The sequence below is a fragment of the Canis lupus genome, chromosome 19 (assembly GCF_011100685.1).
Source record: "Canis lupus familiaris isolate Mischka breed German Shepherd chromosome 19, alternate assembly UU_Cfam_GSD_1.0, whole genome shotgun sequence".
Taxonomy (NCBI): domain Eukaryota; kingdom Metazoa; phylum Chordata; class Mammalia; order Carnivora; family Canidae; genus Canis; species Canis lupus.
In genome coordinates this window covers 46360084-46376071 of record NC_049240.1, presented here as the reverse complement: position 1 = coordinate 46376071, position 15988 = coordinate 46360084, and positions in this window count along the sequence as shown.

Here is a 15988-nt window from a genome sequence, read left to right as displayed (position 1 = left end):
TCCTATGTCTTACCCCCTCCCTGCATTATATGGGTGCCATGTATTTTACTTCTATATATGTTATAAACACTGCAATACATTGTTAATGTTTTTTTGATATAAAGAGGTAGTTCTATTTTATAGTGAATTTAAAAAATAAGCAATGTCTTTTGCAGCTAATTGCATAAGTCCTGGTTGGTTCCCCCAATATTTCTTCTGCCAAAAATTTTTTTAAACATATTTTGTGATACAGGTCTGCTGCTCCACACATTCTATTTGTCTAAAATGTCTTTATTTTGCTTTTACGTTTAAAAAATTACTTTTGCTGGCTATCAAATCTGAGTTTAACAGTTACTTATTTTAGTACTTTAAATATATCACTTTGGGCACCTGGGTGGCTCAGTCAGTTAAGTCTCTGCCTTCAGCTCAGGTCATGATCCCAGGGTCCTGTGATGGAGCCCCACAACAGGGCTTCCCACTCAATAGGAAGCCTGTTTCTCCCTTTCCCTCTGCCTGCTTCTCCCCTGCTTCTGCTCTCTCTCTGTGTCAAATAAATAAATAAATAAATAAATAAATAAATAAATAAATATCACTTCATCATTTTAATTATTCCCTGTTCTTACCTTTTGTTCTCTGACTGCTTTTAGACTCTCTTTATCACTGGATAAAGTTTCATTTCAGTGTGCCTTTATGTGGTTTTGTCTTTATTATGCTTTGGGTTCTTAGAATTTCTAGGGTATTTGGTTTTATAGTTTCCATCAACTTCTTTTCATTTCTTTTTTTATTTTTTACTTTTCCTACGAGACTTTTCTTCTCTTTCTTTTCTCTCTTCTCCTAAGAATTAAATTATGAATATATAGCACATTTAATATCATTTCTCAGGTCACTGATGGGCTAGTTGCTTTGTTTATATTCCTTTTCTATGTGCTTCATTTTGGGTAGTTTCTAAAGCCTGGTCTTAAAGTCTATTGATTTCTTTTTCAATATCTAACCATTGCTAATTTCATTGGGTTTTTTTTTTTCCTACTTCCAGCATTGAATTTTATTTTCCTAGAATTTCAATTTGTGTTTTTTTGTTTGTTTTTATTCACTTTACTCTCTTAACAGGTTTGTTTTCTCCTCACTTTTCTGAATATAGGGAACACACTCTATTTTTTTTCTGGATCTGTTTTAAATAAAATTATAATCAGAAGTTACAATTTAAAAATTACTTAATCTTTATAATTTTTACATTTGTTTGCATTGATTGAATTTTATCCTCATTATGGGTCATAATTTTCTACTTCCTACCAAGTCTGGAAATTTGGATGCTGAACAGTATAAATTTACATTTTTGGGTTCTTGGTATTACTGCATTCATATAAATAGTGTTGGCCTCTTTTGGCATGTAAGTTAAGTTACTTGGAATTTGTTTAATACATCTGAGGTATACTTTTAAGCTTTGCTGGTCCATGCAGAGCAGTCTTTAATCCAGGGCTAACTGAACTCTATTACTAAGGTGAATATTTTCTGAGAATTCTATCCAATGTCTTATTTATTGAGATTTTTCTGTTTTTGGCTGGTGGTAATACGAACTATTCCTAGCCATGTGGGAGATTTGGGAATTGTTCAGTTTTCTCTTCCCTGGAAGGTCTTCCCCTAACCTGTGTAACTTCCTTTAACACATGCATTGAGTAGTACTCAGCTAAAGAATTGAGGGATCTTCTTCAAGTCACTTTATCCTTCCCTCTGTGTATCAACTCCTCTCTTTATTGAGTCTGTCTCTCAAATTAAGGCATCATGGCCTCCATAAATTTTGATCTATGTCTCCTCATGTTAATGACCACCATATTCTTTGTAGTTTTTCTCTCCCTCCATCACAACCCCAAAAATGCTACCAGGAAGGAAGCTGAAGTGATCAGAGGGTTTACTTCATCTGTTTTCTGTCACTCAGGCATATGCTGCCTGTTGTCCAATATCTAAAAAATATGGTTTCTAATTTTTTTAAGATTTTATTTCTTTATTTGACAGAGAGAGAGTACAAGCAGGGGGAGTGATGGGCAGAAAGAGAGTGAGAAATAGGCTCCCCACTGAGCAGGGAGCTGGATGCCATGAGGGGCTCAATCTCAGAACCCTGGGATCATGACCTGAGCCCAAGGCAAATGTTTAATGGACTGAGGTACCCAGGTGCCCCTGAAAAATATGGTTTCTAATATTTTATCCAATTTTCCTGTTGTTTGAGGCAAAGACAGAGGGTTTTTTACTTCATGCAGACCTAAAATTAAAATCAATAATTATCTTTTGATTGATTTGGTTCCATATTTATCAGATTATACACTCAGATACTATTTTACAGATTTTATTCATTTATTCATGAGAGAGAGATAGATTGAGAGAGAGAGAGAGAGGCAGGCTCTATGCAGGAAGCCGAATGTGGAACTCTATCCCAGGACTCCAGGATCACACCCTGGACCGAAGGTGGCACTAAACTGCGAACCACCCAGGGATCCCAGGTACTATTTTTAAGAGACTCAGAAATTCTTATTAATTGATGCAGAGAATGCAGAAAAAATGTACCCCTGAAAACTTTGTAAACATTGAAGAGAGAGCCATGAAAAGAAATAAAAACTTGAAAAATAAGCTGGTAAATATTTAAATATTTGCATGGATAATTTATCAGCTTGTCACTAGGCAAAATTTTGGATTCAATATTAGGAAGTGCCTTTTGAGAGTAGAGATTGTTAAAAGGTAATGTAGGTTACTAAGAAAAGTTGTTCTAATGTTATTTTTGCCTAGAAATAAGGAAGAAACTTTTCTTCCATAAATCTTTTAAATAAAGTTTTCTGGAAGAATAAGGCTGAACAGGATAAAGGAATTTTGTCCAATTTCTCTATTTTTGTAACATGCGTTCTCTCAGTCATCTAAAAATGCTTAATCAGCTAATTTCTATTTTCACTGATTAGCCTTCACTGTGCCTGACTCACTAAATAATCCAGTCACCATCTACACATTGAGAATGATGAATCATGACACATACTCTTTCTCCTCTTCTTCTCCAAGATCTTGTTTTCATCAAAATCTTCTGCATGAAAAAAAATAACTAATTTATCAAGGTATGACATTATATAAAATTCCAGTGAAAATGAATATTCTGTATGATTGAAACTTACATCTGTTTATCCACACTCTAAAATGTTAAGCAGCTGCATTTTGCATCTTTTTTTCTGTTTGATTCTTAAAGACAATGCTATTTGATATCCGTGGTATCAGAGTTACTCATCTGTGAACACAAAAAGCTGTATAATATTCTCACATACAGTGTGTGGGGCTCTTGATTCCTTTCCAGAGGGCTAAGATTATGGAAATTAGGTTTCTGGATGAATGTCTAATTACTGCTGAGGTGAATGCCTATGAAACTATATGCAATGTTTTTATCAAGGAAACTAAGGATGATATTAAAAGTTATATTCATCAATTCATGTGTTCAATAAATATTTATTGCGTACTTAGTATGCTTCAGAGACTGTACATCTGAGTATGTAATGATAAATATAAATACCAATTATAAATAGTGAGGCTTGGTTAACATTAATATCCTTATTCTCTGCATTTAATTTTCCATAATGGGTCAGCTACAGTATATTTAATATGTGGTAGTAAAACTGAGTATTTCGTCAAGAACTCTTTACTACTCTAATTTATCATATTTGGTTTTCTAATCCTAGGTATAAATTATCAAAGGGCTTGCAGTACAGTTCTGGGTAGTTTTGAAATATAAATTTAAACAGTGATAGTTTACCCAATATGGCTTAAAAAATAAGCATGATTAATCTTAACTGGAGCACAAATGAAGCCTCACTTTTCATTTTCCTAAACCTCTAACTTTGCTTTGGTTCTTTGGATAATATGATTGAGTCCTAACATCACTACTAGAGTAATACCAATGAGTGAAGGTGGTTGTTATGTCTACAATAAAAGGGAAGACTCCGAGAGAAGCTTATTTCAGCAAACCCCTCCTACAGATGTGATCTGGTTTATGGTGGCTATCTGGCATTGCACATTTTTTACTACAAGTCTCAAGAAAACATCTTGATAGAGTATTTCTGTAAGTAGTTTCAGAGGATTATTTATGACTCTGCAAGGATGCCAGATTGCCTCATTTTCAGACAATTAAAACAGGACTTTAGGCAGCCATTATTTGCATCTCTAGGAGAAAAACCCATTAGCACAAGGCCGGGGGATCATTGGGGCCTGGAGAAGCTACCTTGAATAATAATCCTGGACCCCAGTAAACTCGAACAAGCAGAGCCACTGACGCCTGTTAGAGCAGTCTGCATGTAGACGGGCACAGAAACAGAAGCTGGGAGTCTTTTAGGATAATAACTAATATATTTTTTATGAGGCAGACTGAAATAAGGCTCCAGAGAGAGCGACAGAAGACTGATCAGAAAGAGTAAAACTGGTGACAAGAAGATTGGAAAGTAGAATTCATTGTAAAACATATAAATCATGGGGAAATCTGTGCAGAGAAACAGACTAAACTCCAGAAATCCACATTTTGCTAGAGGTCAGCTTAATGAATTATCAATGTGAATACTTAAAATCTTTAATATTTTACCACATATGGGAGAAGACCAGTTGTTGACTAGAAAGAAAATATCATCTCTTTGTCAGGAGTTCAGCATCGTATTAGGAAATATCCCCTAGCAGATTTGAAATAAAGAAGATAGGAAGAATTCTTTCAAAAGAATACTTTAAAAAAATCAACAGTTCTTGGTCTCTGTGTTAGCAAATAACATACAAACTGATCCATTCTCACAGTTGATATTGACACCGATATTCCCACTTCTTGAGATAGATTTAACTAATGTTAGATGAAATGCAACCGAAGTTTTTTAAGAGTCAAGGGCTAGGTGTTCTAGTATGGATAGACATGGTGAGGAGGACAGATATAGTGAGGAAACCATTTTTCTTCTTTTTAAAAAATGTCCCTGTTCTTGGCCTAGCCACCTCTTCTCACATGAAGTTCTACAAATAAACTATTCCCAAATCTGCTATGTTTAGGGACTGAACCTGTTCAGGGACTTTTCCAGGTACTGGAAAAACAAAAATATTAAAAATTTGATCTTTTTCCTCAAAGAGCTCATAAATGAGGAAACAAAGAGTGGAAATTGTGTCTGATAAGTACAATGCATGTCTTAGGTTTCTATGCCAGCAATATATAGGTGAAATATGAGATAATTACATTTCATTTCCTTCTTTATGAGTTGGAATACTTGCCTGAAGAAACAGAATGCTAGAAAATTCAATCCCCCTAGCCCAAATACAAATGTAAAATTAAGCTTAAAAGACAAGTGTTGTTTATTTCTAACAAAATTTAGAGAAAATGTGACAACTTACAAAGCTATTTATTCTAAAGACTACATATACTTTTTAATTAGGAATACTCACCTAAATCCCATCTTCTATAACAGGTTCATTTCATGCTGTTCAAACTTCATTAAAACAAAACAAAAAAAAAGGCAAAATGAACCAACCTACAAAACACTTGATTACTGCTGCGACATAGATGGAATAGGATTTTATAAATAGTTTTTAGGGTATTTTCATGGACATTTAAAATTCTATTAACAAGCATCTCACTAGCAAAAGAGTATATATATTAGTTTTTCTATTCTGAAACAATGTAATAAAGCTATATGTACAGTATATGCACAATACATACTCATCCAAATATGTACATCTTTATGCATACACATATATACACAGACATATTTATGAAATAGAAGGCTGACTTAGAAAACTAACGAAGTTATTATTCATACCTATCAAAATTCAAGGGACATACTTCACAGAACTAGAACAAATAATTCTAAAATTTGTATGGAACCACAAAAGATACTGCAAGGCAGAAGTAATCTTGAGAAAAAAACAAACATAGAGATATCGTGTTCTCTGATTTCTTTTTTTTTTTTAAGATTGTATTTATTTATTTATGAGAGACATAGGCAGAGAGATAGGAAGAAGCAGGCTCCTCGAGGGGAGCCCAATGCGGGACTTGATCCCAGGACCCTGGAATCAGGCCCTGAGCTGAAGGCAGATGCTCAACCACTGAACCACACAGGCGTCCCACATTCCCTGATTTCAAACTACACAAGAAGGCTATAGTAATCAAAACAGTATGGTATTGGTACAAAAACAGACACGTAGATAAACAGAACAGAATTGAGAGCTCAGAGATAAACATATACATATAATCAGTTAATCTATGACAAGGGAGCCAAGAATATATAATAGAGAAAAAGCAATTTTTTTTAATAAGTGTTGGGAAAAGACAGTTATATGCAAAAGAATAAAATTTGATCATAATCTTACACCATACACAAAAAATAACTGAAAATAGATAAAAGATTTGAATGTAAATCCTGAAACCATAAAAGTCCATGGGTAGTAAACTCCTTGACATCAGTCTTAGCAACATATTTGTGGATCTGTCTCCAAAGTTAAGGGAAACAAAAGTAAAAGAAAATATATGAGACTACATCAAACTCAAAAAGCTTCTACATAGCAAAGGAAACCTTCATCATAACAAAAAGGTAATCTACTAATTGAGTGAAGATATTTGCAAGGCATAAATTCAATTATGGGTTAATATCTAAAATATATAAGAAATTCACACAACTCAACACATAAATAGACATTTTTCCACACAGCCAACAGACACAATGAAAAGATGCTCAATATCACCAGTCTTCAGGGAAATGCAAATCAAAACCACAACATGATATCACCTTATACCTGTCAGAATGCCTCTTATAAAAAAGACAAATAAGTGTTGACAAGGATGTGGAGAAAGAGGAACCCTTGTACTCTATGGGTGGGAATGTAAATTGGTACAGGCACAGTGCAAAACAATATGGAGGTTCCTCAAAAATTTAAGTAGAGGTGTCATATGATCCATAATTCCACTTCCTGGTATTTACCTGAAGAATACAAAAACATTAATTTGAAAGGATATATGCACCTCTATGTTTATTGCATCATTATTCTCAATAGCCAGGATACTGAGACAACATAGTGTCCATTGATAGATGCATGGATAAGGAAGATGTGGTATTCATATACTCAGTGGAATACTATGCGGCCATAAAAGAGGATGGGATCTTGCCATTCAAGATGATGTGGAAGACCTAGAGGGTATTATGCTACATGAAGTAAGTCAGACTGAGTAAGAGAAACACCATATGATGTCACTCGTATGTGGAATCTAAAAACAAAGCAAATCAATAAACAAAAAATGAGTAAGAACAGAACAAAACAAATGAATAAACAATCAAACAAAAGGCAGAATCAGATTATAAATACAGAGAACAAACTGGTGTTTGCCAGAGGGGTGGTAGGTGGGGGAGATGAACAAAATGTTTGAGGTAAGTAGGAGATACAGGCTTCTAGTTATAGAATGAATAAGTAACAGGAATAAAAGACTCAGCACAGGGAACACAGTCAGTGATATTGTAATGGAATTGCATGATGACAGATGGTAACTACACTTGCGGTGAGCATAGCATCAGGTGCAGAGAGGGTGAATCACTATGTTGTATGCCTGAAACCGGTGTAACATTACATGTCAACTATACTCGAGAAAAAAAAATGAGAACAAAGTATATATAAAATGAGATGGCTTAAGAAGCTGTTTTTTTTTTTTTAACTGAACCCATAGACTGCAATTCTCCATGTTTTCCTATTCCTTTTTCAGTTTCTAACGTCAAACCCTTTAAAAAAACACACTTCTACCTTTTTGATATCAACCACTAAACCAAACCTGTTGAACTCTGTACAGCTTCTAGAAAAAATAGTACATTTTACTACTTAGAGGTAGTAATATAAATCCAAATATTTTGCCTCCAACATCAAGGCTCAGAAGATTTTATCAAGAGGACTGCTGATATCCTGATCTCCATTCTATACTAAGCAGGACATATTGAATATGAATAGCATTAGGAGAGGGAACAACAAAAGCCAGAGAATTAGATCCTAGTGGGAACTGCAGGCCCAGGCAAGCAAGATCCAGAATCAAAGAAAAAAATAATGGAACAGACCTTAATCAGCTTGCATCATAGAGAAAAGGAAACTTCTCTTTCAGACTTTTTTTATAGTCAAACTGTGCCTGAGTGGCAGGGCCTGTGTGCCTGTGGCTTAAGAGAATTCTAACAGGTGCCCTACAGGTGCTGCTGTTGTAACATAAAAGAGAACAGGTGTATGTATTAGAGTCAGGTTTCTAATTTTACCACTTATTCACCATAAATTTAGAAAACCATTAATCACAATCAGCTTATTATTTTTCAACAGGCCAATATCGCACCAGATTGTCATGACAATCAAGGGGAATACTGAAAGTAAAATACGCTATCAGAGTTTAATACATTCTTTGTCTTCTCTTCTAATAATATATAGAAGAGGATTGGGATTTTCAGGTGCCTCCTATATAGCCACTAGTTGCTGACTTATTGATGTGCTTAGAAACATTCAAAATGTCATGTTAGAGAAAGAAAGGATGCCATAGGTACACAGAATCTGGTTACAAAGAAGGAGCATCTGGGATGGATTGCTACATCATCCAGTATGATAATTCCTTCTTATTTGTTCCCCAACTTCTGTTGGGGATTTCACACTTGTGATTAAAGGGATAAGAAAGTGGTTTAGAAACAAGGAGAGCTGCTCAGCACAAGAATACTTGCCTCATCTTGCCACCAACTTGCTTGCACCCCTCATGCTATCTCTGTGGTTCTTGATCCTCCTTATCTAATATACCTCAGTACCTCACCTTCTGCTGCTGTAGGTAAGAAAAATAAATTTTTGTTTAAATATCATCTTAAGTAAATTAGTGTGTATAAGCATGATCTGTATAATTACAGCAGTTAGTAATTAGTGTAAATAGAGATCATGTCACAACTAACAAACATCATTAAGGCATTCAAGTGTAGAAAAGCCTATACATTTTGCAAGAAAAAAAGGTGCCTTAGATGACTTTCCCAGTCAGCTTTTAGATCATACTTGACATCAAATATGTTGTATTTCATAGCTGGTAAAAATGATTGAACAAAATTTTTCTTGGGAGTATTTTTCTTCACAAATTGTATTTTATTTATTTTTTTCTTCACAAATTTTAAATAATTTTTAAAATCCAGAAAAATAAAATGGTAAAGACATGAACTTTTCTTCTTTCTCTCTTCCTGTTTCCATGTGAAAAAAACTGTCTATCACTTATATTGTCTCTTGGAGGGAAGTTTTGTTTATGGTTTCACCCTTCGTAAGGCCCTAATGGAAACTGACTTTTTGTGTTTATCATTCACTATCTTATATTGCTATTAAAATGTATGAATATGAAATGTTTCCACCTACCCTACAAGCTCTTTTGGATGTGGAAACATTATACTTTTTCATTCCTTATGCTCACAGCCCCAAATCTGATAACTTTCAAGTATCTAGTAGTTGTTGAGTCAATTAAAAAAGCTGAGTAAAATGTTTTTATACTAGTAGTAATTATTTAAATAAGTTTAACTTGTTTCAATAGATTAAATCTATATAATCAAAGAATAACAGTTACTTATTCAGCATTTTAAAGTATAGAAAAATATTTTACACTAGCCCTTTGTCTTTATAACTGCTTCTTGAGGAAACTATACAACTGAGGTAAAAACTCAGAGAAATTAGAGACGATGTAAAATTATAGCATGTCATTCAGAATGCAACTGATGGAGGTACAAATTAGATTCAAGAACTTCAGCTATTGAATACCTAAAATTCTGATCTATTTAACTACACATTAACTATATTTAAAAAAAAAAAAACATGTGAAATAGGATTTATTTTTTAGAAAGTAAACCTAAGTAGCTTTGTGAACAATAAATACATCTTTGAAAAAACAGTTTTTCAGGAAAACATATAAGTTTGGTTCTCATTATTCATTGTAGTTATGTTCTGTAAAGTTGCTGCCAACACTGAATTAACAAATACTGAATCATTGCTCCTTGAAAAACTGCAGGGTTAGATGCCTACAAGCCATGGCCACAACATTTTTGCACACAGAACTTTGTTTTACATGTCTTTTGTTTAAAGACACCTTGTTTAATACATATTGTTGATTCATTAACATCGAACCCACAGTCAACAGCACTATAGGTCATGCCAGAACAGAGCTTGTCATACATACTCTCAGGCACTTTACAGCCTTTTGTAATTAGGAACAGTAGACAGAGGAGAGGAAGGTGGCGGAAGAGTAGGGTCCCCAAATCACCCGTCCCCACCACATTACCTAGATAACTTTCAAATTATCCTGAAAATCTATGAATTCGGCCTGAGATTTAAAGAGAGACCAGCTGGAACGCTACAGTGAGAAGAGTTCGCGCTTCTATCAAGGTAGGAAGACGGGGAGAAAGAAATAAAGACACAAAAGGCCTCCAAGGGGGAGGGGCCCCGCGAGGAGCCGGGCTGAGGCCGGGGCGAGTGACCCCAGGACAGGAGAGCCCCGTCCCGGAGGAGCAGGAGCTGCACCGACCTTCCCGGGGGAAAGGGGCTCGCGGGGAGGTGGAGCAGGACCCAGGAGGGCGGGGATGCCCTCGGGCTCCCGGGGACACTAACAGACACCTGCGCCCCGGGACAGTGCGCCGAGCTCCCTAAGGGCTGCAGCGCGCACGGCGGGACCCGGAGCAGCTCGGGGGACTCGGGGGCGGCTCCGCGGAGGGGGCTGCGGGGCGGGAGCAGCTCGGGGGGCTCGGGCGGAGGAAGAGGCTCCGCGGAGGGGGCTGCGCGGCCGGGAGTGCGAATCCAACAGCGCAGGCCGGGAGCACAGGGCGCCGGGACACAGCCCAGGATCCGGCCTCCCCCCGGGGCAGGCAGAGGCCGGGAGGGCCCAGGACAGCGAGGACGCTCCTGCCCCGAGCTGAGCAGATCAGCGGCCCCTCCCCGGAGCCTCCAGGCCCTGCAGACGGAGAGCTCTGGAGCTACTGCGGGGGCTGAATCCAGGGCTCCAGAGCTGGCCCCGCCACTGCGGTTGTTCCTCCTGGGGCCTCACGGGGTAAACAACCCCCACTGAGCCCTGCACCAGGCAGGGGCAGAGCAGCTCCCCCAAGTGCTAACACCTGAAAATCAGCACAACAGCCCCTCCCCCAGAAGACCAGCTGGACGGACAAGTTCCAGGGGAAGTCAAGGGACTTAAAGTATACAGAATCAGAAGATACTCCGCCGTGGTTCTTTCTTTCTTCTTTTTTTTTTTTTTTTTTTTTGTTGTTTTGTTTTGTTTTGCTTTTTGATCTGATTCCTTCCCCCACCCCTTTTTTCCTTTCTTTTTCTTTCTTTTTCTTCTTTTTTTCTTCCTTTTTTTTCTTTCTCTTTTCTTTCCTTCTTTCTCTCCTCTCTTTTTCTCCATTTCCCAATATAGCTTGCTTTTGGCCACTCTGCACTGAGCAAAATGACTAGAAGGAAAACCTCACCACAAAAGACAGAATCAGAAACAGTCCTCTCTCCCACAGAGTTACAAAATCTGGATTACAATTCAATGTCAGAAAGCCAATTCAGAAGCACTATTATACAGCTACTGGTGGCTCTAGAAAAAAGCATAAAGGACTCAAGAGACTTCATGACTGCAGAATTTAGAGCTAATCAGGCAGAAATTAATAATCAATTGAATGAGATGCAATCCAAACTAGAAGTCCTAACGACGAGGGTTAACGAGGTGGAAGAACGAGTGAGTGACATAGAAGACAAGTTGATAGCAAAGAGGGAAACTGAGGAAAAAAGAGACAAACAATTAAAAGACCATGAAGATAGATTAAGGGAAATAAACGACAGCCTGAGAAAGAAAAACCTACGTTTAATTGGGGTTCCCGAGGGCGCCGAAAGGGCCAGAGGGCCAGAATATGTATTTGAACAAATTCTAGCTGAAAACTTTCCTAATCTGGGAAGGGAAACAGGCATTCAGATCCAGGAAATAGAGAGATCCCCCCCCCTAAAATCAATAAAAACCGTTCAACACCTCAACATTTAATAGTTAAGCTTGCAAATTCCAAAGATAAAGAGAAGATCCTTAAAGCAGCAAGAGACAAGAAATCCCTGACTTTTATGGGGAGGAGTATTAGGGTAACAGCAGACCTCTCCACAGAGACCTGGCAGGCCAGAAAGGGCTGGCAGGATATATTCAGGGTCCTAAATGAGAAGAACATGCAACCAAGAATACTTTATCCAGCAATGCTCTCATTCAGAATGGAAGGAGAGATAAAGAGCTTCCAAGACAGGCAGCAACTAAAAGAATATGTGACCTCCAAACCAGCTCTGCAAGAAATTTTAAGGGGGACTCTTAAAATTCCCCTTTAAGAAGTAGTTCAGTGGAACAATCCACAAAAACAAGGACTGAATAGATATCATGGTGACACTAAACTCATATCTCTCAATAGTAACTCTGAACGTGAACGGGCTTAATGACCCCATCAAAAGGCGCAGGGTTTCAGACTGGATAAAAAAGCAGGACCCATCTATTTGCTGTCTACAAGAGACTCATTTTAGACAGAAGGACATCTACAGCCTGAAAATAAAAGGTTGGAGAACCATTTACCATTCGAATGGTCCTCAAAAGAAAGCAGGTGTTGCCATCCTTATATCAGATAAACTAAAATTTACCCCGAAGACTATAGTGAGAGATGAAGAGGGACACTATCTCATACTTAAAGGATCTATCCAACAAGAGGACTTAACAATCCTCAATATATATGCCCCGAATGTGGGAGCTGCCAAATATATCAATCAATTAATAACCAAAGTGAAGAAATACTTATATAATAATACACTTATACTTGGTGACTTCAATCTAGCTCTTTCTACCCTCGATAGGTCTTCTAAGCACAACATCTCCAAAGAAACGAGAGCTTTAAATGATACACTGGACCAGATGGATTTCACAGATATCTACAGAACTTTACATCCAAACTCTACTGAATACACAATCTTCTCAAGTGCACATGGAACTTTCTCCAGAATAGACCACATACTGGGTCACAAATCGGGTCTGAACCGATACCAAGATTGGGATCGTCCCCTGCATATTCTCAGACCATAATGCCTTGAAATTAGAACTAAATCACAACAAGAAGTTTGGAAGGACCTCAAACACGTGGAGGTTAAGGACCATCCTGCTAAAAGATGAAAGGGTCAACCAGGAAATTAAGGAAGAATTAGAAAGATTCATGGAAACTAATGAGAATGAAGATACAACCGTTCAAAATCTTTGGGATGCAGCAAAAGCAGTCCTAAGGGGGAAATACATCGCAATACAAGCATGCATTCAAAAACTGGAAAGAACTCAAATACAAAAGCTAACCCTACACATAAAGGAGCTAGAGAAAAAACAGCAGATGGACCCCACGCCCAGCAGAAGAAGAGAACTGATTAAAATTCGAGCAGAACTCAACGAAATCGAGACCAGAAGAACTGTGAAACAGATCAACAGAACCAGGAGTTGGTTCTTTGAAAGAATTAATAAGATAGATAAACCATTAGCCAGCCTTATTAAAAAGAAGAGAGAGAAGACTCAAATTAATAAAATCATGAATGAGAAAGGAGAGATCACTACCAACACCAAGGAAATACAAACGATTTTAAAAACATATTATGAACAGCTATACGCCAATAAATTAGGCAATCTAGAAGAAATGGACGCATTCCTGGAAAGCCACAAAGTACCAAAACTGGAACAGGAAGAAATAGAAAACCTGAACAGGCCAATAACCAGGGAGGAAATTGAAGCAGTCATCAAAAACCTCCCAAGACACAAGAGTCCAGGGCCAGATGGCTTCCCAGGGGAATTTTATCAAACGTTTAAAGAAGAAACCATACCTATTCTCCTAAAGCTGTTTGGAAAGATAGAAAGAGATGGAGTACTTCCAAATTCGTTCTATGAGGCCAGCATCACCTTAATTCCAAAACCAAACAAAGACCCCACCAAAAAGGAGAATTACAAACCAATATCCCTGATGAACATGGATGCAAAAATTCTCAACAAGATACTGGCCAATAGGATCCAACAATACATTAAGAAAATTATTGGGGATCCCTGGGTGGTGCAGTGGTTTGGCGCCTGCCTTTGGCCTGGGGTGTGATCCTGGAGACCCAGGATCGAGTCCCACATCAGGCTCCCTGCATAGAGCCTGCTCCTCCCTCTGCCTATGTCTCTGCCTCTCTCTCTCTCTCTCTCTCTCTGTGACTATCATAAATAAATAAAAGTTAAAAAAAAAAAAAAAAAAAAAAAGAAAGAAAATTATTCACCATGACCAAGTAGGATTTATCCCCGGGACACAAGGCTGGTTCAACTCCCGTAAAACAATCAATGTGATTCATCATATAAGCAAGAGAAAAACCAAGAACCATATGATCCTCTCATTAGATGCAGAGAAAGCATTTGACAAAATATAGCATCCATTTCTGATCAAAACTCTTCAGAGTGTAGGGATAGAGGGAACATTCCTCAACATCTTAAAAGCCATCTACGAAAAGCCCACAGCAAATATCATTCTCAAGGGGGAAGCACTGGGAGCCTTTCCCCTAAGATCAGGAACACGACAGGGATGTCCACTCTCACCACTGCTATTCAACATAGTACTGGAAGTCCTAGCCTCAGCAATCAGACAACAAAAAGACATTAAAGGCATTCAAATTGGCAAAGAAGAATCAAACTTTCCCTCTTCGCCAATCACATGATACTCTACGTAGAAAACCCAAAAGTCTCCACCCCAAGATTGCTAGAACTCATACAGCAATTCGGTAGCGTGGCAGGATACAAAATCAATGCCCAGAAACCAGTGGCATTTCTATACACTAACAATGAGACTGAAGAAAGAGAAATTAAGGAGTCAATCCCATTTACAATTGCACCCAAAAGCATAAGATACCTAGGAATAAACCTAACGAAAGAGGTAAAGGATCTATACCTTAAAAACTATAGAACAATTCTGAAAGAAATTGAGGAAGACACAAAGAGATGGAAAAATATTCCATGCTCATGGATTGGCAGAATTAATATTGTGAAAATGTCAATGTTACCCAGGGCAATATACACGTTTAATGCAATCCCTATCAAAATACCATGGAGTTTCTTCAGAGAGTTAGAACAAATTATTTTAAGATTTGTGTGGAATCAGAAAAGACCCCGAATAGCCAGGGGAATTTTAAAAAAGAAAACCATATCTGGGGGCATCACAATGTCAGATTTCAGGTTGTACTACAAAGTTGTGGTCATCAAGACAGTGTGGTCCTGGCACAAAAACAGACACATAGATCAATGGAACAGAATAGAGAACCCAGAAGTGGACCCTGAACTTTATGGTCAACTAATATTCGATAAAGGAGGAAAGACTATCCATTGGAAGAAAGACAGTCTCTTCAATAAATGGTGCTGGGAAAATTGGACATCCACGTGCAGAAGAATGAAACTAGACCACTCTCTTGCACCATACACAAAGATAAACTCAAAATGGATGAAAGATCTAAATGTGAGACAAGATTCCATCAAAATCCTAGAGGAGAACACAGGCAACACCCTTTTTGAACTCGGCCACAGTAACTTCTTGCAAGATACATCCACGAAGGCAAAAGAAACAAAAGCAAAAATGAACTATTGGGACTTCATCAAGATAGGAAGCTTTTGCACAGCAAAGGATACAGTCAACAAAATTAAAAGACAACCTACAGAATGGGAGAAGATATTTGCAAATGACATATCAGATAAAGGGCTAGTTTCCAAGATCTATAAAGAACTTCTTAAACTCAACACCAAAGAAACAAACAATCCAATCATGAAATGGGCAAAAGACATGAAGAGAAATCTCACAGAGGAAGACATAGACATGGCCAACATGCATATTAGAAAATGCTCTGCATCACTTGCCATCAGGGAAATACAAATCAAAACCACAATGAGATACCACCTCACACCAGTGAGAATGGGGAACATTAACAAGGCAGGAAACCACAAATGTTGGAG